Genomic DNA, 19,040 nt, shown 5'->3' with positions numbered 1-19,040 from the left:
ATGGTATAGTCTCTAACTGGGTCGCTGTGACCAGTGGGGTACCGCAGGGGTCAGTATTGGGACCTGTTCTCTTCAACATATTCATTAATGATCTGGTAGAAGGTTTACACAGTAAAATATCGATATTTGCAGATGATACAAAACTATGTAAAGCAGTTAATACAAGAGAAGATAGTATTCTGCTACAGATGGATCTGGATAAGTTGGAAACTTGGGCTGAAAGGTGGCAGATGAGGTTTAACAATGATAAATGTAAGGTTATACACATGGGAAGAGGGAATCAATATCACCATTACACACTGAATGGGAAACCACTGGGTAAATCTGACAGGGAGAAGGACTTGGGGATCCTAGTTAATGATAAACTTACCTGGAGCAGCCAGTGCCAGGCAGCAGCTGCCAAGGCAAACAGGATCATGGGGTGCATTAAAAGAGGTCTGGATACACATGATGAGAGCATTATACTGCCTCTGTACAAATCCCTAGTTAGACCGCACATGGAGTACTGTGTCCAGTTTTGGGCACCGGTGCTCAGGAAGGATATAATGGAACTAGAGAGAGTACAAAGGAGGGCAACAAAATTAATAAAGGGGATGGGAGAACTACAATACCCAGATAGATTAGCAAAATTAGGATTATTTAGTCTAGAAAAAAGACGACTGAGGGGCGATCTAATAACCATGTATAAGTATATAAGGGGACAATACAAATATCTCGCTGAGGATCTGTTTATACCAAGGAAGGTGACGGGCACAAGGGGGCATTCTTTGCGTCTGGAGGAAAGAAGGTTTTTCCACCAACATAGAAGAGGATTCTTTACTGTTAGGGCAGTGAGAATCTGGAATTGCTTGCCTGAGGAGGTGGTGATGGCGAACTCAGTCGAGGGGTTCAAGAGAGGCCTGGATGTCTTCCTGGAGCAGAACAATATTGTATCATACAATTATTAGGTTCTGTAGAAGGACGTAGATCTGGGTATTTATTATGATGGAATATAGGCTGAACTGGATGGACAAATGTTTTTTTTCGGCCTTACTAACTATGTTACTATGTTACTATGTTACTATGTTACATGGTAAAACCAATGATGTTGTTCAAAAGTACAACTCATCTCGCAAAAGATAAGCCCTCACATGGCCATATTGACAGAAAAATAAAAAAGTTATGGCTCTGGGAAGGAGCGGAGTGAAAAACGAAAATGTAAAACCGAAAAAAGCTCCGGGGGTTAAGGTGTTAATATAGGGTTTTCTTTGTCTCTCGGCATTTCACCTAGCTTTTTCCTCATTATCTACAACCATTCTATCTTCACAATTTTTTAAGGGGCCTACACTTTCACTTTTGATTCTTTTACTATTGATATAGTTGAAGAACAGTTTGGGGTTAGTTTCTTTCCTTAGCAATGTGCTTCTCTACGTTCTTTTGGTATCTTTAATTAGTTTTTTAGATTAAGTATTTTTCTCCCTATAGTTTTTTAGAGGTTCAACGGTGCCATCCTGCTTTAGTAATGTAAATGCTTTGTTTTTACTGTTAATTTCCCCTCTTACTTCTTTGTTTAGCCACATTGGGTTTTTCCTATTTCTTGTCCTTTTTTTCCCATAAGGTGTAAACCGCTTACAGTGCCTATTTGATGTTTTTAAACATTTTCCATTTATTATCTGTATTCTTATTTCTGAGGAACTTGTCCCAGTCAACCAGATTAAGGGCATCTCTAAGCTGGTGAATATTTGCCTTCCTAAAATTCAGTGTTTTTGTGAATCCCTAACAAGTCCCCCTAGCAAAAGACAAGTGAAACTGTACAATATAGGGTTGAGCGACCTTGACCTTTTTAGAGTCGAGCCGTGTTTCGCGAAACCCGACTATCTTAAAAGTCGAGTCGAATGGAATCGGCCGATTATCGCGAAAAGTCGGGTATCGACCGAAACACGAAACCCAATGCAAGTCAATGGGGGAGCATAGTCGGCAGTGAGTGGAGGCCAGGAAAACACCTACACTGCCCATTTTAATGGCAAAAACATCCATTCTTGTTACAGAAGCTTGTCAATCGTAATTTAGCTTATAATAATTGGAAGGCATTTGAAATTGGGGGTCATTTGGCTAAAGTTGTGGGGGGTAGGGCTGGTTCAAGTAATTAGTGGGCCCAGTAAATCTGGACCACGTCACGGCAGTGGAGCAGGGAGAGGTAAGTATTTCAACTTTGCAAGTGCTGTGATCCTGAGCAAGCAGGGGGGCCCACTCGTTGGCATTGGCACTGGCACAGGGCCCCTCAAAGTACAGCGGTGTGTTTGCACGGCGGGGGCGCTTCCCACCGGCAGCAACACTTTTGCGTACTATGAGAGGCCCTGTGCCAGTGACGTCGCCAACTAGTATTCCTCCCCCCACCTGATGAAGGAACCTGCACTTTCATCTGCACCTTCCTCTTTGTCCCCGTGTAAGGTGTTATGGTATGCGGGAAGAGGAACCTGACTTTCAGCAGGGTCACAATCTTGCTGTGTAGCGTGCACGGGGAATGTTGCGTTATGGGTCAATGTACCAGCAGACTCATCTATCACTGGCTGGGCAATGGGCAGGATGAGGGGGAAACAGATATGGGCCCAAAGAATAAAGTGGGCTAAATGCAGTTCAAAATTGGTAACAGGACTAACCAGGGGGCATTGCTTTGTTCAGTGGAGGACAACTGGAATGAGAGGCTGACACAGAGAGTAGGCCTAAATCAGTAAGTAGTCTAAATGCAGTTCAAAATTGGCAACAGTAGTAAACAGGTGGCACAGCTTTGTTCAGTGGAGGAGAACAGCAAGGAGTGGCAGACACCGATAGTAGGCCCCAACCCAACTAGTAGGCCAAATGCAGTCTAACATTAACAACTACTTAACGAGAGCCTGAAAATGGAATTTCAGGACAGGAAACCAGGAGAACAGCAAGGAGTGGCAGACACTGTTAGTAGGCCCCAAACCAACTAGTACGCCAAATGCAGTTGTTCCATTTAACAACTATTTAACAAGAGCCTGAAGATACAAGCTCAGGAAAGGCAACCTGGAGAACACCTTGGAGCGGAAGACACCGTCTCTACAACCCAGTTCCAACTTGTAGGCCTAATGCAGTGTTGTTTCAACAACTACTTAATGAGAGCTAGAAGATCGAAGCTATGGAGAGGCAACCTGGAGAACACCTTGGAGCGGAAGACACCGTCTCTATGACCCAGACCCAACTTGTAGGCATAATGTAGTGTTGTTTCAACAACTACTTAACACGAGCATGAAGATTGAAGCAATGGAGAGGCAACCTGGAGAACACCTTGGAGCGGAGGACACCGTCTCTACAACCCAGACCCAACTTGTAGGCCTAATGCAGTGTAGTTTTCAACAACTACAAAACGAGAGTAGGAAGATCGAAGCAATGTGGACGAAACCTGGGGAACACCTTGGAGTGTAACACACCGTCTCTCTACACCCCATACCCAATTTGTAGGCCTAATGCAGTGTAGTTTTCAACAACTACTAAACGAGAGTAGGAAGATCGAAGCAATGTGGACGAAACCTGGGGAACACCTTGGAGTGGAACACACCGTCTCTACACCCCAGACCCAACTAGTAGGCCTAATGCAGTGTTGTTTTCAACAACTACTAAACGAGAGCATGAAGATTGAAGCAATGGAGAGGAAACCTGGGGAACACCTTGGAGTGGAACACACCGTCTCTACACCCCAGACCCAACTTGTAGGCCTAATGCAGTGTTGTTTTCAACAACTACTTAAGACGAGCATGAAGATTGAAGCAATGGCGAGGAAACCTGGGGAACACCTTGGAGCGGAAGACACCGTTAGTAGGCCGTAGCGAAGTAGTAGCCCCAATGCAGTTGTCAAAGTCCTATAGGCTGAAAACCAGACTATTGACACTCAGCTTTTTTAAAAGGAGGACAGCTGTATTGAGTGGCGCAGAGAGACACAGGTAGTAGGCCTTAAACAAAAAAATTGCCTCAATGCAGTTTAAAAAAGGTTCCAGGGGTACACGGGCAGCAGTGGTCAGGTCAGTGGAGGACTAGTGGAAGGAGGGACCGCAGACAGGCGTAGTAGGCCTAACATACCAAAATTTGGCTGTAGGCACTTTAAAATTGGTTCCAAGGGTATACGGGCAGCAGTGGTGTGGTCAGTGAACGAGTATTGGAAGGAGGGACTGCAGACAGGCGTAGTAGGCCTAACATAACAAAATTAGGTTGTAGGCACTTTAAAATTGGTTCCAGGGGTACAAGTGCAGCAGTGGTGTGGTCAGCGGAGGACAATTTGAATTAGGGACTGCAGACAGACTTTGTAGGCTGTCCCCTGTGGACCATGCATCCAACACATTAACCCAGCGCGCCCTAATGGACACGTAACTTTTTGTGGACATGCCTACTGGTCCATGCGTCTCTTGTCAGGTGCACCTTTCTACTGTTTGATTGCCTGAGTGCTATGACAATGCAGACTTTTTCATGCCGGTGGAGGGCTGGGATGGCTTTTCTCGCAATAGAAATGTCGACTGGGTAGCTTGAACCGTGGTACAGCGTAGTTCATCTGGGCTTTCTAAATATAAAACAAAGAAAAAAAGGAGGCTCCATGCACTTTCAGCTGGGTTCCAGGAGTACACGGCCAGCATTGGTCTGGTCAGTGGAGAACTATTGGAAGGAAGGACCGCAGACAGGCTTCGAAGGCCTAACATAAAAAATTGGGCTGTAGGCACTTTTAAATAGGTTCTAGGGGTACACGGGCAGCAGTGGTCTGGTCAGTGGAGGAGTAGTAGAAAGAAGGGACCGCAGACAGGCTTCGAAGGCCTAACATAATAAAATTGGGCTGTAGGCACTTTAACATTGGTTCCAGGGGAACACGGGCAGCAGTAGACAGGTCAGTGGAGGCCTAGTGGAAGGAGGGACCGCAGACAGGCTTCGAAGGCCTAACATAATAAATTAGGGCTGTGGGCACTTTAACATTGGTTCCAGGGGTACACGGGCAGCAGTGGTCTGGTCAGTGGAGGAGTAGTAGAAAGAACGGACCGCAGACAGGCTTCAAAGGCCTAACATAATAAAATTGGGCTGTAGGCACTTTAACATTGGTTCCAGGGGAACACGGGCAGCAGTAGACAGGTCAGTGGAGGCCTAGTGGAAGGAGGGACCGCAGACAGGCTTCGAAGGCCTAACATAATAAATTAGGGCTGTGGGCACTTTAACATTGGTTCCAGGGGTACACGGGCAGCAGTTGTCTGGTCAGTGGAGGAGTAGTAGAAAGAACGGACCGCAGACAGGCTTCGAAGGCCTGACATAATAAAATTGGGCTGTAGGCACTTTAACATTAGTTCCAGGGGAACACGGGCAGCAGTAGACAGGTCAGTGGAGGCCTAGTGGAAGGAGGGACCGCAGACAGGCTTCGAAGGCCTAACATAATAAATTAGGGCTGTGGGCACTTTAACATTGGTTCCAGGGGAACACGGGCAGCAGTAGACAGGTCAGTGGAGGCCTAGTGGAAGGAGGGACAGCAGACAGGCTTCGAAGGCCTAACATAATAAATTAGGGCTGTAGGCACTTTAACATTGGTTCCAGGGGAACACGGGCAGCAGTGGACAGGTCAGTGGAGGCGTAGTGGAAGGAGGGACCGCAGACAGGCTTCGAAGGCCTAACATAATAAATTAGGGCTGTGGGCACTTTAACATTGGTTCCAGGGGTACACGGGCAGCAGTGGTCTGGTCAGTGGAGGAGTAGTAGAAAGAACGGACCGCAGACAGGCTTCGAAGGCCTAACATAATAAAATTGGGCTGTAGGCACTTTAACATTGGTTCCAGGGGAACACGGGCAGCAGTAGACAGGTCAGTGGAGGCCTAGTGGAAGGAGGGACCGCAGACAGGCTTCGAAGGCCTAACATAATAAATTAGGGCTGTGGGCACTTTAACATTGGTTCCAGGGGTACATGGGCAGCAGTTGTCTGGTCAGTGGAGGAGTAGTAGAAAGAACGGACCGCAGACAGGCTTCGAAGGCCTAACATAATAAAATTGGGCTGTAGGCACTTTAACATTAGTTCCAGGGGAACACGGGCAGCAGTAGACAGGTCAGTGGAGGCCTAGTGGAAGGAGGGACCGCAGACAGGCTTCGAAGGCCTAACATAATAAATTAGGGCTGTGGGCACTTTAACATTGGTTCCAGGGGAACACGGGCAGCAGTAGACAGGTCAGTGGAGGCCTAGTGGAAGGAGGGACCGCAGACAGGCTTCGAAGGCCTAACATAATAAATTAGGGCTGTAGGCACTTTAACATTGGTTCCAGGGGAACACGGGCAGCAGTAGACAGGTCAGTGGAGGCCTAGTGGAAGGAGGGACCGCAGACAGGCTTTGAAGGCCTAACATAATAAATTAGGGCTGTGGGCACTTTAACATTGGTTCCAGGGGTACACGGGCAGCAGTGGTCTGGTCAGTGGAGGAGTAGTAGAAAGAACGGACCGCAGACAGGCTTCGAAGGCCTAACATAATAAAATTGGGCTGTAGGCACTTTAACATTGGTTCCAGGGGAACAAGGGCAGCAGTAGACAGGTCAGTGGAGGCCTAGTGGAAGGAGGGACCGCAGACAGGCTTTGAAGGCCTAACATAATAAATTAGGGCTGTGGGCACTTTAACATTGGTTCCAGGGGTACACGGGCAGCAGTGGTCTGGTCAGTGGAGGAGTAGTAGAAAGAACGGACCGCAGACAGGCTTCGAAGGCCTAACATAATAAAATTGGGCTGTAGGCACTTTAACATTGGTTCCAGGGGAACACGGGCAGCAGTAGACAGGTCAGTGGAGGCCTAGTGGAAGGAGGGACCGCAGACAGGCTTCGAAGGCCTAACATAATAAATTAGGGCTGTGGGCACTTTAACATTGGTTCCAGGGGAACACGGGCAGCAGTAGACAGGTCAGTGGAGGCCTAGTGGAAGGAGGGACTGCAGACAGGCTTCGAAGGCCTAACATAATAAATTAGGGCTGTAGGCACTTTAACATTGGTTCCAGGGGAACACGGGCAGCAGTAGACAGGTCAGTGGAGGCCTAGTGGAAGAAGGGACCGCAGACAGGCTTCGAAGGCCTAACATAATAAATTAGGGCTGTGGGCACTTTAACATTGGTTCCAGGGGTACACGGTCAGCAGTGGTCTGGTCAGTGGAGGAGTAGTAGAAAGAACGTACCGCAGACAGGCTTCGAAGGCCTAACATAATAAAATTGGGCTGTAGGCACTTTGAATTCTCTTGCAGGGGTACACAGGCAGTGGGCACCATTGGTGTTGTCAGCGGCGGCCGATTGTAATGAGTGTCTGCCAGTTAGTAGTCCCAAAAAATCAATACATGTTAATGTCTCGCATTACAACAAAAAGAAAAACCAAAAGGGTGCAATCATTAGGTACAGGGTTGGGCTCCTCTGCGTAGTTTCAGACCTAGTAATTTTGCACAAAGTATTTACTTGGCTAAATATAGGACACTGCCCCTGACTATGTTAAGTACCATCATACATGTCAACACAATGGTATTGTCAGTTGCAGTAATTTACGGATGTCAGCGCATAGACTAAACATAGGTGTAACTGTGAGAGATAATTGTGCAAGTGGTAGAGCAATGTTTGAGCTGGGGGTGGGTGAACTCTCTTGTGGCCGGCGGTACATGCCCAGGGCCCCTCATGTTACAACAGTGTGTCTGACGTTGGGTGCGCACCACCACCGCCAGAGACACTTTATTGTACTATGAGGGACCCAGTGGCAGTGCCGTAGACCAAAAGCGGGCACACCCACCTCTTCAGACAAACAGCACTCTCACGGGTGCTTGCGCCAAGTGGCGATACCACGGCCCCGTGTGGGGAGTTTGGCCATTTAGGGAGGTTTAAACATGTCGTATGCTGGACAATCAGCTGCTGCAAATTACGAGATTGGTAAAGTCATTCAGAGTAGTCCACAGGCAATACCTTTTCATAGGAAAGCTAGGTGTCGGCTGGGCAAGGTGGGGCAAAAGAATTCGAAATCCAGTTGTGGTTCATTTTAATGAAGGTTAGATCATCAACATTTTGGGTGGCCAGACGAGTCCTTTTTTCGGTTAATATTGAACCTGCAGCACTGAATACTCTTTCTGATAGGACACTAGCTGCCGGGCAAGCAAGCTCCTGCAATGCATATTCTGCCAATTCTGGCCAGGTGTCTAATTTGGATGCCCAGTAATCAAATGGGAATGACGGTTTAGGGAGAACATCGATAAGGGATGAAAAATAGTTAGTAACCATACTGGACAAATGTTGTCTCCTGTCACTTTGAATTGATGCAGCAGTACCTGTCCTGTCTGCGGTCATAGCAAAATCACTCCACAACCTGGTCAGAACACCTCTGTCCAACGCCACTTCGGATTTCTGCACCTCTAACACTTCTGGTCTGCTGCCCCCTGATGTTCGTGTGAGAACGATCACGGGCGCTGTGTGCTGGGAATGCCTGAAGCAAACGGTCAAGAAGAGTTGATTGTTTGGTTGCTAATATTAGTTCCAAGTTGTCATGTGGCATAATATTTTGCAATTTGCCTTTATAGCAAGGATCAAGGAGGCAGGCCAACCAGTAATCGTCATCGTTCATCATTTTCATAATGCGTGTGTCCCTTTTGAGGATACCTAAGGCATAATCCGCCATGTGTGCCAAAGTTCCAGTTGTCAAATCTGCGGTTGTGCTTGGTTGAGGGGCAGTTTCAGGCACATCTACGTCACTTGTGTCCCTCAGAAACCCAGAACCTGGCCTTGCCACGCCACCAATTTCCAGTGGCCCCGGAGAAGCTTCCTCATTAAAAAAAATACTCATCCCCATCATCCTCCTCGTCCTCCTCCTCCTGTTCGCCTGCTACCTAGTCCTGTACACTGCCCTGACCAGACAATGGCTGACTGTCGTCAAGGCTTTCCTCTTCCTCGGCTGCAGATGCCTGCTCCTTTATGTGCGTCAAACTTTGCATCAGCAGACGCATTAGGGGGATGGTCATGCTTATTATGGCGTTGTCTGCACTAACCAGCCGTGTGCATTCCTCAAAACACTGAAGGACTTGACACATGTCTTGCATCTTCGACCACTGCACACCTGACAACTCCATGTCTGCCATCCTACTGCCTGTGTTATGGCTGGCAATCAGGCAACACAGCGTGCAGTAATCAGCGCACATACAGAGATCTGGCAATAACCAAAAACAATAGGACGAGCTCTGAGACGTGGAATCTCTGTAGACTGCAGTACCTGATCTATCCTCACACAACTATAAGCAGCAGTGGATTGCGCCTATCACTACCTATGCAACTCGGCACTGCCTGAGGAGCTGACTAGCCTGAAGATAGAAATACAAGCCTGACTTACCTCAGAAAAATACCCCAAAGGAATAGGCAGCCCCCCACATATAATGACTGTTAGCAAGATGAAAAGACAAACGTAGGAATGAAATAGATTCAGCAAAGTGAGGCCCGATATTCTAGACAGAGCGAGGATAGCAAAGAGAACTATGCAGTCTACAAAAAACCCTAAAACGAAAACCACGCAAAGGGGCAAAAAGACCCACCGTGCCGAACTAACAGCACGGCGGTGCACCCCTTTGCTTCTCAGAGCTTCCAGCAAAAGTTAATAGCAAGCTGGACAGAAAAAACAGAAAACAAACTAGAAGCACTTATCTAGCAGAGCAGCAGGCCCAAGGAAAGATGCAGTAGCTCAGATCCAACACTGGAACATTGACAAGGAGCAAGGAAGACAGACTCAGGTGGAGCTAAATAGCAAGGCAGCCAACGAGCTCACCAAAACACCTGAGGGAGGAAGCCCAGAGACTGCAATACCACTTGTGACCACAGAAGTGAACTCAGCCACAGAATTCACAACAGTACCCACCCCTTGAGGAGGGGTCACCGAACCCTCACCAGAACCCCCAGGCCGACCAGGATGAGCCACATGAAAGGCACGAACAAGATCTGGGGCATGGACATCAGAGGCAAAAACCCAGGAATTATCTTCCTGAGCATAACCCTTCCATTTGACCAGATACTGGAGTTTCCGTCTAGAGACACGAGAATCCAAAATCTTCTCCACAATATACTCCAATTCCCCCTCCACCAAAACAGGGGCAGGAGGCTCCACAGATGGAACCATAGGTGCCACGTATCTCCTCAACAACGACCTATGGAATACATTATGTATGGAAAAGGAGTCTGGGAGGGTCAGACGAAAAGACATCGGATTGAGAATCTCAGAAATCCTATACGGACCAATAAAACGAGGTTTAAATTTAGGAGAGGAAACCTTCATAGGAATATGACGAGAAGATAACCAAACCAAATCCCCAACACGAAGTCGGGGTCCCACACGGCGTCTGCGATTAGCGAAAAGCTGAGCCTTCTCCTGGGACAAGGTCAAATTGTCCACTACCTGAGTCCAGATCTGCTGCAACCTGTCCACCACAGAATCCACACCAGGACAGTCCGAAGACTCAACCTGTCCTGAAGAGAAACGAGGATGGAGCCCAGAATTGCAGAAAAATGGAGAGACCAAGGTAGCCGAGCTGGCCCGATTATTAAGGGCGAACTCAGCCAACGGCAAAAATGACACCCAATCATCCTGGTCAGCGGAAACAAAACATCTCAGATATGTTTCCAAGGTCTGATTGGTTCGTTCGGTCTGGCCATTAGTCTGAGGATGGAAGGCCGAGGAGAAAGATAGGTCAATGCCCATCCTACCACAAAAGGCTCGCCAGAACCTCGAGACAAACTGGGAACCTCTGTCAGAAACAATATTCTCAGGAATGCCATGTAAACGAACCACATGCTGGAAGAACAAAGGCACCAAATCAGAGGAGGAAGGCAATTTAACCAAGGGCACCAGATGGACCATTTTAGAAAAGCGATCACAGACCACCCAAATGACCGACATTTTTTGAGAAACGGGAAGGTCAGAAATGAAATCCATCGAAATATGTGTCCAAGGCCTCTTCGGGACCGGCAAGGGCAAAAGCAACCCACTGGCACGTGAACAGCAGGGCTTAGCCCTAGCACAAATTCCACAGGACTGCACAAAAGCACGCACATCCCGTGAGAGAGATGGCCACCAGAAGGATCTAGCAACCAACTCCCTGGTACCAAAGATTCCTGGATGACCGGCCAGCACCGAACAATGAAGTTCAGAGATAACTTTACTAGTCCACCTATCAGGGACGAACAGTTTCTCGGCCGGACAACGATCAGGTTTATTAGCCTGAAATTTCTGCAACACTCTCCGCAAATCAGGGGAGATGGCAGACACAATGACTCCTTCCTTGAGGATACTCGCCGGCTCAGATAACCCCGGAGAGTCGGGCACAAAACTCCTAGACAGAGCATCCGCCTTCACATTTTTAGAGCCCGGAAGGTATGAAATCACAAAATCAAAACGAGCAAAAAATAACGACCAACGGGCCTGTCTAGGATTCAAGCGCTTGGCAGACTCGAGATAAGTAAGGTTCTTATGATCAGTCAAAACCACCACGCGATGCTTAGCACCCTCAAGCCAATGACGCCACTCCTCGAATGCCCACTTCATGGCCAGCAACTCTCGGTTGCCCACATCATAATTACGCTCAGCAGCAGAAAATTTCCTGGAAAAGAAAGCACATGGTTTGAACACTGAGCAACCAGAACCTCTCTGTGACAAAACCGCCCCTGCACCAATCTCAGAAGCATCAACCTCGACCTGGAACGGAAGAGAAACATCAGGTTGACACAACACAGGGGCACAGCAAAAACGACGCTTCAACTCCTGAAAAGCTTCCACGGCAGCAGAAGACCAATTAACCAAATCAGCACCCTTCTTGGTCAAATCGGTCAATGGTCTGGCAATGCTAGAAAAATTACAGATGAAGCGACGATAAAAATTAGCAAAGCCCAGGAATTTCTGCAGACTTTTTAGAGATGTCGGCTGAGTCCAATCCTGGATGGCTTGGACCTTAACCGGATCCATCTCGATAGTAGAAGGGGAAAAGATGAACCCCAAAAATGAAACTTTCTGCACACCGAAGAGACACTTTGATCCCTTCACGAACAAGGAATTAGCACGCAGTACCTGGAAAACCATTCTGACTTGCTTCACATGAGACTCCCAATCATCTGAGAAGATCAAAATGTCATCCAAGTAAACAATCAAGAATTTATCCAGATACTCACGGAAAATGTCATGCATAAAAGACTGAAAAACAGATGGAGCATTGGCAAGTCCGAACGGCATCACCAGATACTCAAAATGACCCTCGGGCGTATTAAATGCCGTTTTCCATTCATCTCCCTGCCTGATTCTCACCAGATTATACGCACCACGAAGATCAATCTTAGTAAACCAACTAGCCCCCTTAATCCGAGCAAACAAGTCAGAAATCAATGGCAAGGGATACTGACACTTAACAGTGATCTTATTAAGAAGGCGGTAATCAATACACGGTCTTAGCGAACCATCCTTCTTGGCTACAAAAAAGAACCCTGCTCCCAATGGTGACGACGATGGGCGAATATGTCCCTTCTCCAGGGACTCCTTCACATAACTGCGCATAGCAGTGTGTTCAGGTACGGACAAATTAAATAAACGACCCTTAGGGAATTTACTACCAGGAATCAAATCGATAGCACAATCACAATTCCTATGCGGAGGTAGGGCATCAGACTTGGACTCTTCAAATACATCCTGAAAGTCCGACAAGAACTCTGGGATGTCAGAAGGAATGGATGACGAAATAGACAAAAATGGAACATCACCATGTACTCCCTGACAACCCCAGCTGGTTACCGACATAGAGTTCCAATCCAATACTGGATTATGGGTTTGTAGCCATGGCAACCCCAACACGACCACATCATGCAAATTATGCAGTACCAGAAAGCGAATAACTTCCTGATGTGCAGGAGCCATGCACATGGTCAGCTGGGCCCAGTACTGAGGCTTATTCTTGGCCAAAGGTGTAGCATCAATTCCTCTCAACGGAATAGGACACCGCAAAGGCTCCAAGAAAAATCCGCAACGTTTAGCATAATCCAAATCCATCAGATTCAGGGCAGCGCCTGAATCCACAAACGCCATGACAGAATACGATGACAAAGAGCACATTAAGGTAATGGACAAAAGGAATTTGGACTGTACAGTACCAATAACGGCAGAGCTATCGAACCGCCTAGTGCGTTTAGGACAATTAGAAATAGCATGAGTAGAATCACCACAATAGAAACACAGTCTGTTCAGACGTCTGTGTTCTTGCCGTTCTACTTTAGTCATAGTCCTGTCGCACTGCATAGGCTCAGGTTTACTCTCAGACAATACCGCCAGATGGTGCACAGATTTACGCTCGCGCAAGCGACGACCGATCTGAATGGCCAAGGACATAGACTCATTCAAACCAGCAGGCATAGGAAATCCCACCATTGCATCCTTAAGAGCTTCAGAGAGACCCTTTCTGAACAAAGCCGCTAGTGCAGATTCATTCCACAGAGTGAGTACTGACCACTTCCTAAATTTCTGACAATATACTTCTACATCATCCTGACCCTGGCATAAAGCCAGCAGATTTTTCTCAGCCTGATCCACTGAATTAGGCTCATCGTAAAGCAATCCCAGCGCCTGGAAAAATGCATCAACATTACTCAATGCAGAATCTCCTGGTGCAAGAGAAAACGCCCAGTCCTGTGGGTCGCCGCGCAAAAAAGAAATAATAATCAAAACCTGTTGAATAGGATTACCAGAAGAATGAGGTTTCAAGGCCAAAAATAGCTTACAATTATTTCTGAAGCTCAGGAACTTAGTTCTGTCACCAAAAAACAAATCAGGAATCGGAATTCTTGGTTCTAGCATCGATTTCTGATCAATAGTATCTTGAATCTTTTGTACATTTACAACGAGATTATCCATTGAGGAGCACAGAGCCTGAATATCCATGTCCACAGCTGTGTCCTGAAGCACTCTAATGTCTAGGGGAAAAAAAAGACTGAAGACAGAGCTAAGAAAAAAAAATGCTGTCAGGATTTCTTTTTTCCCTCTATTGGGAATCATTGGTCCGGCTCCTTGTACTGTTATGGCTGGCAATCAGGCAACACAGAGTACAGTAATCAGCGCACATACAGAGATCTGGCAATAACCAAAAACAATAGGACGAGCTCTGAGACGTGGAATCTCTGTAGACTGCAGTACCTGATCTATCCTCACACAACTATAAGCAGCAGTGGATTGCGCCTATCACTACCTATGCAACTCGGCACTGCCTGAGGAGCTGACTAGCCTGAAGATAGAAATACAAGCCTGACTTACCTCAGAGAAATACCCCAAAGGAATAGGCAGCCCCCCACATATAATGACTGTTAGCAAGATGAAAAGACAAACGTAGGAATGAAATAGATTCAGCAAAGTGAGGCCCGATATTCTAGACAGAGCGAGGATAGCAAAGAGAACTATGCAGTCTACAAAAAACCCTAAAACGAAAACCACGCAAAGGGGCAAAAAGACCCACCGTGCCGAACTAACAGCACGGCGGTGCACCCCTTTGCTTCTCAGAGCTTCCAGCAAAAGTTAATAGCAAGCTGGACAGAAAAAACAGAAAACAAACTAGAAGCACTTATCTAGCAGAGCAGCAGGCCCAAGGAAAGATGCAGTAGCTCAGATCCAACACTGGAACATTGACAAGGAGCAAGGAAGACAGACTCAGGTGGAGCTAAATAGCAAGGCAGCCAACGAGCTCACCAAAACACCTGAGGGAGGAAGCCCAGAGACTGCAATACCACTTGTGACCACAGAAGTGAACTCAGCCACAGAATTCACAACATGCCTGCCCGTGTATGTGTATCCTCCCACAAAAACATAACAACCCGCCTCTGTTCGCACAGTCTCTGAAGCATGTGCAGTGTTGAGTTCCACCTTGTTGCAACTTCTATGATTAGGCGATGCTGGGGAAGGTTCAAAGACCGCTGATAGGTCTGCATACGGCTGGAGTGTACGGGCGAACGGCGGATATGTGAGCAAAGTCCGCGCACTTTGAGGAGCAGGCCGGATAACCCCGGATAACTTTTCAGGAAGCACTGCACCACCAGGTTTAAGGTGTGAGCCAGGCAAGGAATGTGTTTCAGTTGGGAAAGGGATATGGCAGCCATGAAATTCCTTCCGTTATCACTCACTACCTTGCCTGCCTCAAGATCTACTGTGCCCAGCCACGACTGCGTTTCTGTCTGCAAGAACTCGGACAGAACTTCCGCGGTGTGTCTGTTGTCGCCCAAACACTTCATAGCCAATACAGCCTGCTGACGCTTGCCAGTAGCTGCCCTATAATGGGACAACTGGTGTGCAGCAGTGCCAGCTGCGGATGGAGTGGTTTGGCGACTGCGGTCTGTGGACGAGCTCTCGCTTCTGCAGAAGGACGAAGAGGAGGAGGAGGGGGTGCGAACACCTACAGCCAACTGCTTCCTAGACCGTGGGCTAGGCAGAACTGTCCCGAAATTGCTGTCCCCTGTGGACCCTGCATCCACCACATTCACCCAGTGTGCCGTGATGGACACGTAACGTCCCTGGCCATGCCTACTGGTCCATGCATCTGTTGTCAGGTGCACCTTTGTACTCACAGATTGCCTGAGTGCATGGACAATGCGCTCTTTAACATGCTGGTGGAGGGCTGGGATGGCTTTTCTCAAAAAGAAGTGTCGACTGGGTAGCTCGTAGCGTGGTACAGCGTAGTCCATCAGGGCTTTGAAAGCTTCACTTTCAACTAACCGGTAGGGCATCATCTCTAACGAGATTAGTCTAGCTATGTGGGCGTTCAAACCCTGTGTACGCGGATGCGAGGATAAGTACTTCCCTTTTCTAACCAGAGTCTCATGTAGGGTCAGCTGAACTGGAGAGCTGGAGATCGTGGAACTAGCGGGTGTGCCGGTGGACATGGCAGACTGAGAGACGGTTGGAGACGGTATTGTTTCCGCCTGTGCCCTAGATGCAGTGTTTCCTACTATGAAACTGGTGATTCCCTGACCCTGACTGCTTTGGCCTGGCAAAGAAACCTGCACAGATACTGCAGGTGGTGCGGAAAATGGTGGCCTTACAGTGACGGCAGGGATGTAGCGTTGGTGACTAGCTTCATTGGCCGAGGGTGCTACAACCTTAAGGGACGATTGGTAGTTAGTCCAGGCTTGCAAATGCATGGTGGTTAAATGTCTATGCATGCAAATTGTATTGAGACTTTTCAGATTCTGACCTCTGCTTAAGGTAGTTGAACATTTTTGACAGATGACTTTGTGCGGATCAATTGGATGTTGTTTAAAAAAATGCCAGACTGCACTCTTTCGAGCCTCGGATCCCTTTTCAGGCATTGCAGACTGAGCTTTAACCGGATGGACACACTGTCCTCCAACAGTTTTTGGCTTTGCCACGCGTTTTGTCCCATCTACGGGCCCGGCAGATGGAACCTGTTGCGATGTTGATGCCTGCTGCGGCCCCTCCTCCTCCGCTTCAGAACTACTGCCGCCTGCACCCTGTTCCCCCAATGGCTGCCAATCGGGGTCAACAACTGGGTCATCTATAACCTCCTCTTCTAGCTCGTGCGCAACTTCGTCTGTGTCACCGTGTAAGTCGGTGGTAGAGCGTTCGTGACGGGGCAACATAGTCTCATCAGGGTCTGATTCTGGATCAGTACCCTGCGAGGGCAATGTTGTGGTCTGAGTCAAAGGACCAGCATAGTAGTCTGGCTGTGGCTGTGCATCAGTGCACTCCATGTCAGATTCAACTTGTAATGGGCATGGCCTGTTAACTGCTTCACTTTCTAAGCCAGGGACGGTATGTGTAAAGAGCTCCATGGAGTAACCCGTTGTGTCGCCTGCTGCATCCTTCTCTGTTGTTGTTTTTGCTGAAGAGGACAAGGAAGCGACTTGTCCCTGACCGTGAACATCCACTAAAGACGCGCTGCTTTTACATTTACCAGTTTCAAAAGAGGAGGCAAAAGATCTAGAGGCTGAGTCTGCAAGGTAAGCCAAAACTTGCTCTTGCTGCTCCGGCTTTAAAAGCGGTTTTCCTACTCCCAGAAAAGGGAGCGTTCGAGGCCTTCTGTAGCCAGACGACAAACCTGGCTTCACAGCTCCAGACTTAGGTGCAATATTTTTTTCCCACGACCACCTGATGCTCCACTACCACTACCATCATTACCAGCTGACAATGAACGCCCACGGCCACGACCTCTTCCACCAGACTTCCTCATTGTTTTAAAAACGTAACCAAAGTAACGGTATTTGTTGCTGTCAAACAACTTCCACGGTGAGCTATAACTTCACTATGATTTAGATATCCCTTTACAGGTGGGTGAGACCGCAAGGAAAAACAGGCACAATGTTACACACTCTGTTTTCGGTGGCACCAAATGAGAGAGATGCCACACACGCAGGACTGTCACTCAAGCAGAAATGTCAATATTGATCTCCCACTTTTTTTTGGATTTTTTCAGGGATAATTTAGAAACCAAATAAAAAAAAAGATTTTTTCAGGGAGAATATAGAAACCAAATAAAAAAAAAGGCTTTCTATGGCCCACTATTTGAGAGAGAGAGAGAGAGATGGCCCACCCTGGAGTCAGGAGTGGCACACAAGCAGAAAGGGCTATATTAATCTCCCACTGATTTTTTTTATTTTTTCAGGGAGAATTTACAAACCCAATAAAAAAAAAAATAGGCTTTCTATGGCCCACTATTTGAGAGAGAGAGAGATGGCACACCCTGGAGTCAAGACTGGCACACAAGCAGAAAGGGCAATATTAATCTCCCACTGATTTTTTTTTGATTTTTTCAGGGAGAATTTACAAACCCTATAAAAAAAAAAAAAAAAGGCTTTCTATGGCCCACTATTTGAGAGAGAGAGATGGCACACCCTGGAGTCAGGAGTGGCACACAAGCAGAAAGGGCAATATTAATCTCCCACTGATTTTTTTTTATTTTTTCAGGGAGAATTTACAAACCCAATAAAAAAAAAAAATAGGCTTTCTATGGCCCACTATTTGAGAGAGACAGATGGCACACCCAGGAGTCAAGACTGGCACACAAGCAGAAAGGGCAATATTAATCTCCCACTGATTTTTTTTTATTTTTTCAGGGAGAATTTACAAACCCAATAAAAAAAAAAAAGGCTTTCTATGGCCCACTATTTGAGAGAGAGAGATGGCACACCCTGGAGTCAGGAGTGGCACACAAGCAGAAAGGGCTATATTAATCTCCCACTGATTTTTTTTCATTTTTTCAGGGAGAATTTACAAACCCAATAAAAAAAAAAATAGGCTTTCTATGGCTCACTATTTGAGAGAGAGAGATGGCACACCCAGGAGTCAAGACTGGCACACAAGCAGAAAGGGCAATATTAATCTCCCACTGATTTTTTTTGATTTTTTCAGGGAGAATTTACAAACCCAATAAAAAAAAAAAAAAAGGCTGTCTATGGCCCACTATTTGAGAGAGAGAGATGGCACACCCTGGAGTCAGGAGTGGCACACAAGCAGAAAGGGCAATATTAATCTCCCACTGATTTTTTTTTATTTTTTCAGGGAGAATTTACAAACCCCCCCCCAAAAATAGGCTTTCTATGGCCCACTATTTGAGAGAGAGAGATGGCACACCCAGGAGTCAAGACTGGCACACAAGCAGAAAGGGCAATATTAATCTCCCACTGATTTTTTTTTATTTTTTCAGGGAGAATTTACAAACCCAATAAAAAAAAAAAGGCTTTCTATGGCCCACTATTTGAGAGAGAGAGATGGCACACCCTGGAGTCAGGAGTGGCACACAAGCAGAAAGGGCAATATTAATCTCCCACTGATTTTTTTTTATTTTTTCAGGGAGAATTTACAAACCCAATAAAAAAAAAATAGGCTTTCTATGGCCCACTATTTGAGAGAGAGAGAGAGAGATGGCACACCCAGGAGTCAAGACTGGCACACAAGCAGAAAGGCCAATATTAATCTCCCACTGATTTTTTTTTATTTTTTCAGGGAGACTATAGAAACAAAATTAAAAAAAAAAGTTTTTTTCAGGAAGAATTTAGAAACAAA

Source organism: Ranitomeya imitator, chromosome 5 (genome assembly GCF_032444005.1).
Source record: "Ranitomeya imitator isolate aRanImi1 chromosome 5, aRanImi1.pri, whole genome shotgun sequence".
NCBI lineage: Eukaryota > Metazoa > Chordata > Amphibia > Anura > Dendrobatidae > Ranitomeya > Ranitomeya imitator.
Note: the sequence above shows the minus strand (reverse complement) of the source record.